Source organism: Brachionichthys hirsutus, chromosome 1, assembly GCF_040956055.1.
Source record: "Brachionichthys hirsutus isolate HB-005 chromosome 1, CSIRO-AGI_Bhir_v1, whole genome shotgun sequence".
NCBI classification, from domain to species: domain Eukaryota; kingdom Metazoa; phylum Chordata; class Actinopteri; order Lophiiformes; family Brachionichthyidae; genus Brachionichthys; species Brachionichthys hirsutus.
The window spans coordinates 588,001-594,000 of NC_090897.1; the positions used below are offsets into that span (position 1 = coordinate 588,001).

At 52.4% G+C, this 6,000-nt stretch overlaps 1 pseudogene; it reads left to right on the forward strand.

Annotated features, from left to right (window-relative positions):
• Window positions 1-1,385: 1,385 nt before the first annotated feature.
• The window catches only part of LOC137895038 (sodium/potassium/calcium exchanger 1-like), a 6,241-nt pseudogene continuing 1,626 nt past the window's right edge, over window positions 1,386-6,000 (forward strand).

The following is a 6,000-nucleotide window of genomic DNA, read 5'->3' on the forward strand; positions in this document are numbered from 1 at the left end:
CGTGCTGCGAGCACACCTGCTCCAATCACAGAACGACAAAACAAACACAAAACACGAGCAACACAAACAACCATCCGGAGTTTACACACAAAAATAATTACATGTTGTCCGGTTAACATAAAAACTAACTCGGTCTCGGTAGTAAAACTCACCAACTGCGCATGCGCACAAACAACCTTCTATCAGTGACGTCACAGCAACAAAACAACAGTAAATATTTACCTTGTTGCTTTTTCGGCCCCTGCCGGATAAATTATCTTCGACGTGATGACGTCACGCCGCAGCCCGCTACTTCCTCCACGCGCGTTTGTTTACAATAAGGCGACCAATCAGCGCGAGATCAGGCCCGACGTCACTCTGTAGGTTGCCAGGTTGGAATCACCCAACCCCCCCCCCCCCCCCCCCGGTAATTGTTATGTGATCTTCATACAGTTTGTTATTCGTTTTAAAATAAAAGCTTAGTCACGTGTGCTGACACCGGGTCATGCAGCTACCAAATATGACCAGCAGGGGGCGCCACAACCCACAAATATGTACAACATTTATTTTGTTTGAATTCTAACAGGCTCGATTCTCACTCTGTTACTCCCCAGGTCGGGGGTCTGCACCCCTGACCACGCCCACATGAACGCTCTCTGCCCCGCCTCCGCGCCCCAGCTGTTACCGGCGACCCCGCGTCGTTTGCGCGTGAGCGGCAAGGTGAGATGTTGGGCTGCTAATCCTCTTACCGGTATTATGCTGATCCCGGTTCACGCGCTGATCCGCGCTGCGCCCTCGTCGTCAGCATCTCCGCTCCGTTACGCACAGCTGGAGGCGGGAGGGGGGACGGTCCGGTCCGCAGCCGCCGGTGCAGGTGAGACCCGCACGACTCACCGCGCACGTCGCGGATCTTATTACCTGCCCAATGTTTGGCGTCGATGACGTCATGAAATCCGCGCTGGGTTCGGACGAGCCTCGATATTTATATTGATATATTTGTATCCCGATGTCTGATCGATTTATTGCGACCCTCGTGGGTAATCGTTCACTTGAGGCGCGCGTTGCGTCACGCTCTCTCCGGACGCGCGCCCACGCGGTGACGCGATTCAGAATCATCTTGGACCAAAAGGGGCTTTTTTTTTATTTGTGAGAAGCCGAAGCCTGTGATTATGTCGCCATAGTAACAGGTGGCTGTCTGCAGCACGCGCGCGCACGCACGCGCACGCACACGCACTTCTCAACAGATCTGCAGCTCTAATCATGCTGCTGCTGAGCCGTGTGCGTTTTGTGTCGTCGGTCCTTCCGCAGGTCGAAGCCGCCCGCTGTGAGTGATGAAGGTGTGCGCTCCTCCTCCTCCTCCTCCTCCTCTTCAGCGGCGTCTCATTCCCAACATTCCCAACCAAGCGATGCGCCGGCCGTGACTGACCGGGATGGCTCCTCCGAGGCGACTCCGGCTCAGCCGCCTCGTCTTCTTCGTCTCAGGTGTGCTGCTGTGCTTCGTTTACGCGCTGAGCGTGAGCGCCAGGCCGCCGCAGCCACGAGCCGCTGCCCAGAGGGACGCCGCTCTCAGCGCCGGCGTGGAGGAGGTGCTAGAACCCGAGGGCACCACACCCCCGTTGCTGATGACAGTGAACAGAACTGACGTGGAGCAGTGCGTCTACGTGGAGCCCGAGCCCCCCCCGAGCCCCTCGCCTCCGACCCCCCCGCCGCAGCCCCCCCACAGGAGGGGCGACTACCCGGACGACCTGTTCTCCCTGGAGCAGCGGCAGCAGGGGTGCGTGCTGCTGCACATCGGCGGCATGATCTACATGTTCGTGGCGCTGGCCATCGTCTGCGACGAGTTCTTCGTTCCTGGGCTGGAGGTCATCGCCAGCCGGCTGCAGATCTCCGACGACGTGGCCGGAGCCACGTTCATGGCGGCCGGAGGCTCTGCCCCGGAGCTCTTCACCTCCCTGATCGGCGTCTTCGTCTCCCACAGCAACGTGGGGATCGGCACCATCGTGGGGTCGGCCGTCTTCAACATCCTGTTTGTGATCGGCATGTGCGCCGTCTTCTCCCGGGAGGTGCTGCACCTCACCTGGTGGCCGCTGTTCAGGGACGTGACCTTCTACGTCCTGGACCTCGCCATGCTCATCGTCTTCTTCCTGGACAACGTGATCGTGTGGTGGGAGAGCGCCCTCTTGGTGCTGGGCTACGTCAGCTATGTGAGCTTCATGAGGTTCAACGGTCGAATCGAGCTGGCGGTCAAGAACCAACTCGGGAAGCACATGAGCGTCGTGAAGGCGTGGACCGCAGGCGAGCCGGAGAAGGTCGGTCTTTAATGCGTTACGATTGATCCCGTGAGTCAAAGTTCAATTAACAGGAATCTAAGCGACGGATCACCTTCAGGTGTCTCGTACACGCTCACTCATTGATAAACGACTAATGGAGTAGACGAGATAACATTCATAGACAGTGGACGGGAAAGTAGGCGGCAACAATTCTGAGTTAATATCTCAAAATAATGAGTCAATATCACCAATAATGAGTCAATATCTCAAAATAATGAGTCAATATCACCAATAATGAGTCAATATCTCAAAATAATGAGTCAATATCACCAATAATGAGTCAATATCATCAACAATGAGTCAATATCTCAAAATAATGAGTCAATATCTCAAAATAGTGAGTCAATATCATCAATGATGAGTCAATATCACCAATAATGAGTCAATATCACCAATAATGAGTCAATATCTCAAAATAATGAGTCAATATCACCAATAATGAGTCAATATCACCAATAATGAATCAATATCTCATAATAATAAGTCAATATCACCAATAATGAGTCAATATCACCAATAATGAATCAATATCTCAAAATAATGAGTCAATATCTCATAATAATGAGTCAATATCTCAATATAATGAGTCAATATCACCAATAATGAGTCAATATCTCATAATGAGTCAATATCTGATAATAATGAGTCAATACCTCATGATATTGATAGACTACCAGTCAGACGTCAGTCTGTTTATCACTTATCCTCCCTCGACCACCGTGGATCCGCCCCCGAGCGATACTGAGGGGGGCGGCGGCCTGAACCAGCCAGCCTGTATTTGTGTCCAATCCTTTGATGCGGCTCAAAAGGAGTCCAGGTGTCGCTACGCCGCAGAGATGAGTCGTCTCCACCGCCATAGGGCGATAGAAACTCAAAGTAATTCCTGCAGACCAACTAGCGCCCCCTGCTGGTCAGGAGAGGACTTACCACCTGAGCTGCGTACCTGATTTAAGTCATGATTCATTTGACAGGAGAGCGAAGCACCTGCAGTAGCTCCTCCTCCTGCTGCTCCTCCTGCTGCTCCTCCTCCTCCCCCCAGTGCTCCAAAGGCTGAACGTGAACTTGAACAGGATCCTGAGCCTCCTTCCAGCAGCCCCCAGTCCAAAAAACTTCGACTGGATCGACCAGAGGACCGACCCAGACTCCAGGTGCGAGACCGCCGTGTACCTGTCGCTGTATAAATTACATAAAGTCAGTTTATAAATGGTGAATCCTGCCGGCCTGTAGGTCCGTCCCATCCTGCTGAGAGGCGGTAGCTCCGCCTCCCTCCACAACACATCCCTGAGGAACACCATCTTCCAGCTGATGATCCACACCCTGGACCCTCTGGGAGAAGGTAACCAGAACCCACAAAGCTCCGCCTCTGCAGCCTGGAACGCCATTAATCTATTATTATAATCTCCACACCACAGAAGGTGGAGGCCTTTCATTTCCTGGATTCTTGTTAACAAGGATGTAAAGCAGAAGGCGGGGTTAACGAAGGATGTAAAGCAGAAGGCGGGGTTAACAAAGGATGTAAAGCAGAAGGCGGGGTTAACGAAGGATGTAAAGCAGAAGGCGGGGCTAACAAAGGATGTAGCGCAGAAGGCGGGGTTAACAAAGGATGTAAAGCAGAAGGCGGGGTTAACGAAGGATGTAATGCAGAAGGCGGGGCTAACAAAGGATGTAGCGCAGAAGGCGGGGTAAACAAAGGATGTAGCGCAGAAGGCGGGGTTAACGAAGGATGTAAAGCAGAAGGCGGGGTTAACAAAGGATGTAAAGCAGAAGGCGGGGTTAACGAAGGATGTAAAGCAGAAGGTGGGGCTAACAAAGGATGTAGCGCAGAAGGCGGGGTTAACAAAGGATGTAAAGCAGAAGGCGGGGTTAACGAAGGATGTAATGCAGAAGGCGGGGCTAACAAAGGATGTAGCGCAGAAGGCGGGGTAAACAAAGGATGTAGCGCAGAAGGCGGGGTTAACGAAGGATGTAAAGCAGAAGGTGGGGCTAACAAAGGATGTAGCGCAGAAGGCGGGGTTAACGAAGGATGTAATGCAGAAGGCGGGGCTAACAAAGGATGTAGCGCAGAAGGCGGGGTTAACAAAGGATGTAGCGCAGAAGGCGGGGTTAATGAAGGATGTAATGCAGAAGGCGGGGCTAACAAAGGATGTAGCGCAGAAGGCGGGGTTAACAAAGGATGTAGCGCAGAAGGCGGGGTTAACGAAGGATGTAAAGCAGAAGGCGGGGTTAACGAAGGATGTAAAGCAGAAGGTGGGGCTAACAAAGGATGTAGCGAAGAAGGCGGGGTTAATGAAGGATGTAATGCAGAAGGCGGGGCTAACAAAGGATGTAGCGCAGAAGGCGGGGTTAACGAAGGATGTAATGCAGAAGGCGGGGTTAACGAAGGATGTAAAGCAGAAGGTGGGGCTAACAAAGGATGTAGCGCAGAAGGCGGGGTTAACGAAGGATGTAGCGCAGAAGGCGGGGTTAACGAAGGATGTAGCGCAGAAGGTGGGGCTAACAAAGGATGTAGCGCAGAAGGCGGGGTTAATGAAGGATGTAATGCAGAAGGCGGGGCTAACAAAGGATGTAAAGCAGAAGGTGGGGCTAACAAAGGATGTAGCGCAGAAGGCGGGGTTAACGAAGGATGTAGCGCAGAAGGTGGGGCTAACAAAGGATGTAGCGCAGAAGGTGGGGCTAACAAAGGATGTAGCGCAAAAGGCGGGGTTAACAAAGGATGTAGCGCAGAAGGCGGGGTTAACGAAGGATATAACGCAGAAGGCAGGGTTAACGAAGGATGTAGCGCAGAAGGCGGGGTTAAAGAACAAGAGGCTGGCATGAACCAGCAGTTTAATATTTGGCTTTCACCCCAGAGGCGGTTCTTAGCGGGTCCGTAAAAGCCCACGGTCCAGGCAGAGCCAGCACAGGTAAGGTTCCACCTGGCTGGGCTGGTTCTCTTCAGAGTTGTGTGACGTCATGTTGAGTCTGGTTTGTATCTCTGCCAATCAGAGACTTCTTTTAATGGTGATGTCAGAGGGGAGGGGCCAGCGCTGAGGACAGGTAAAGGCCGAGCCGCTTCAGTGTCGTGTTGGTTGTATTTGATGTTTGTTTGTTTACTTGTTGATGTGATGACCCCTGACCTTTTGCACCCGCCGACTGAGAGGTCGTCAGGATTCATGCAACAAGATTTATCCTTATTGATTAGGATTTAACATCTTCAGAAGATTGTATATTAGATTTTATGTGATTTATAAAAGCTACTTTTACATTCAGAATAAAGTTTGAATGTAAAATAATGAAAAAGAATAGAAATCCGTACGTAACAGCCCGTCGGTGGTTTCCGGTCGGATGACGTGCGACCCTGAGGTCGGTCGGCGTGTCTGTGGACGATGTCCGTCCCTCTCGGTCTGAAATGGACCCTGAGGTCGGTCGTCGTGTCTGTGGACGATGTCCGTCCCTCTCGGTCTGAAATGGACCCTGAGGTCAGTCGTCGTGTCTGTGGACGATGTCCGTCCCTCTCGGTCTGAAATGGACCCTGAGGTCAGTCGTCGTGTCTGTGGATGATGTCCGTCCCTCTCGGTCTGAAATGGACCCTGAGGTCGGTCGGCGTGTCTGTGGACGATGTCCGTCCCTCTCGGTCTGAAATGGACCCTGAGGTCAGTCGTCGTGTCTGTGGACGATGTCCGTCCCTCTCGGTCTGAAATGGACCCTGAGG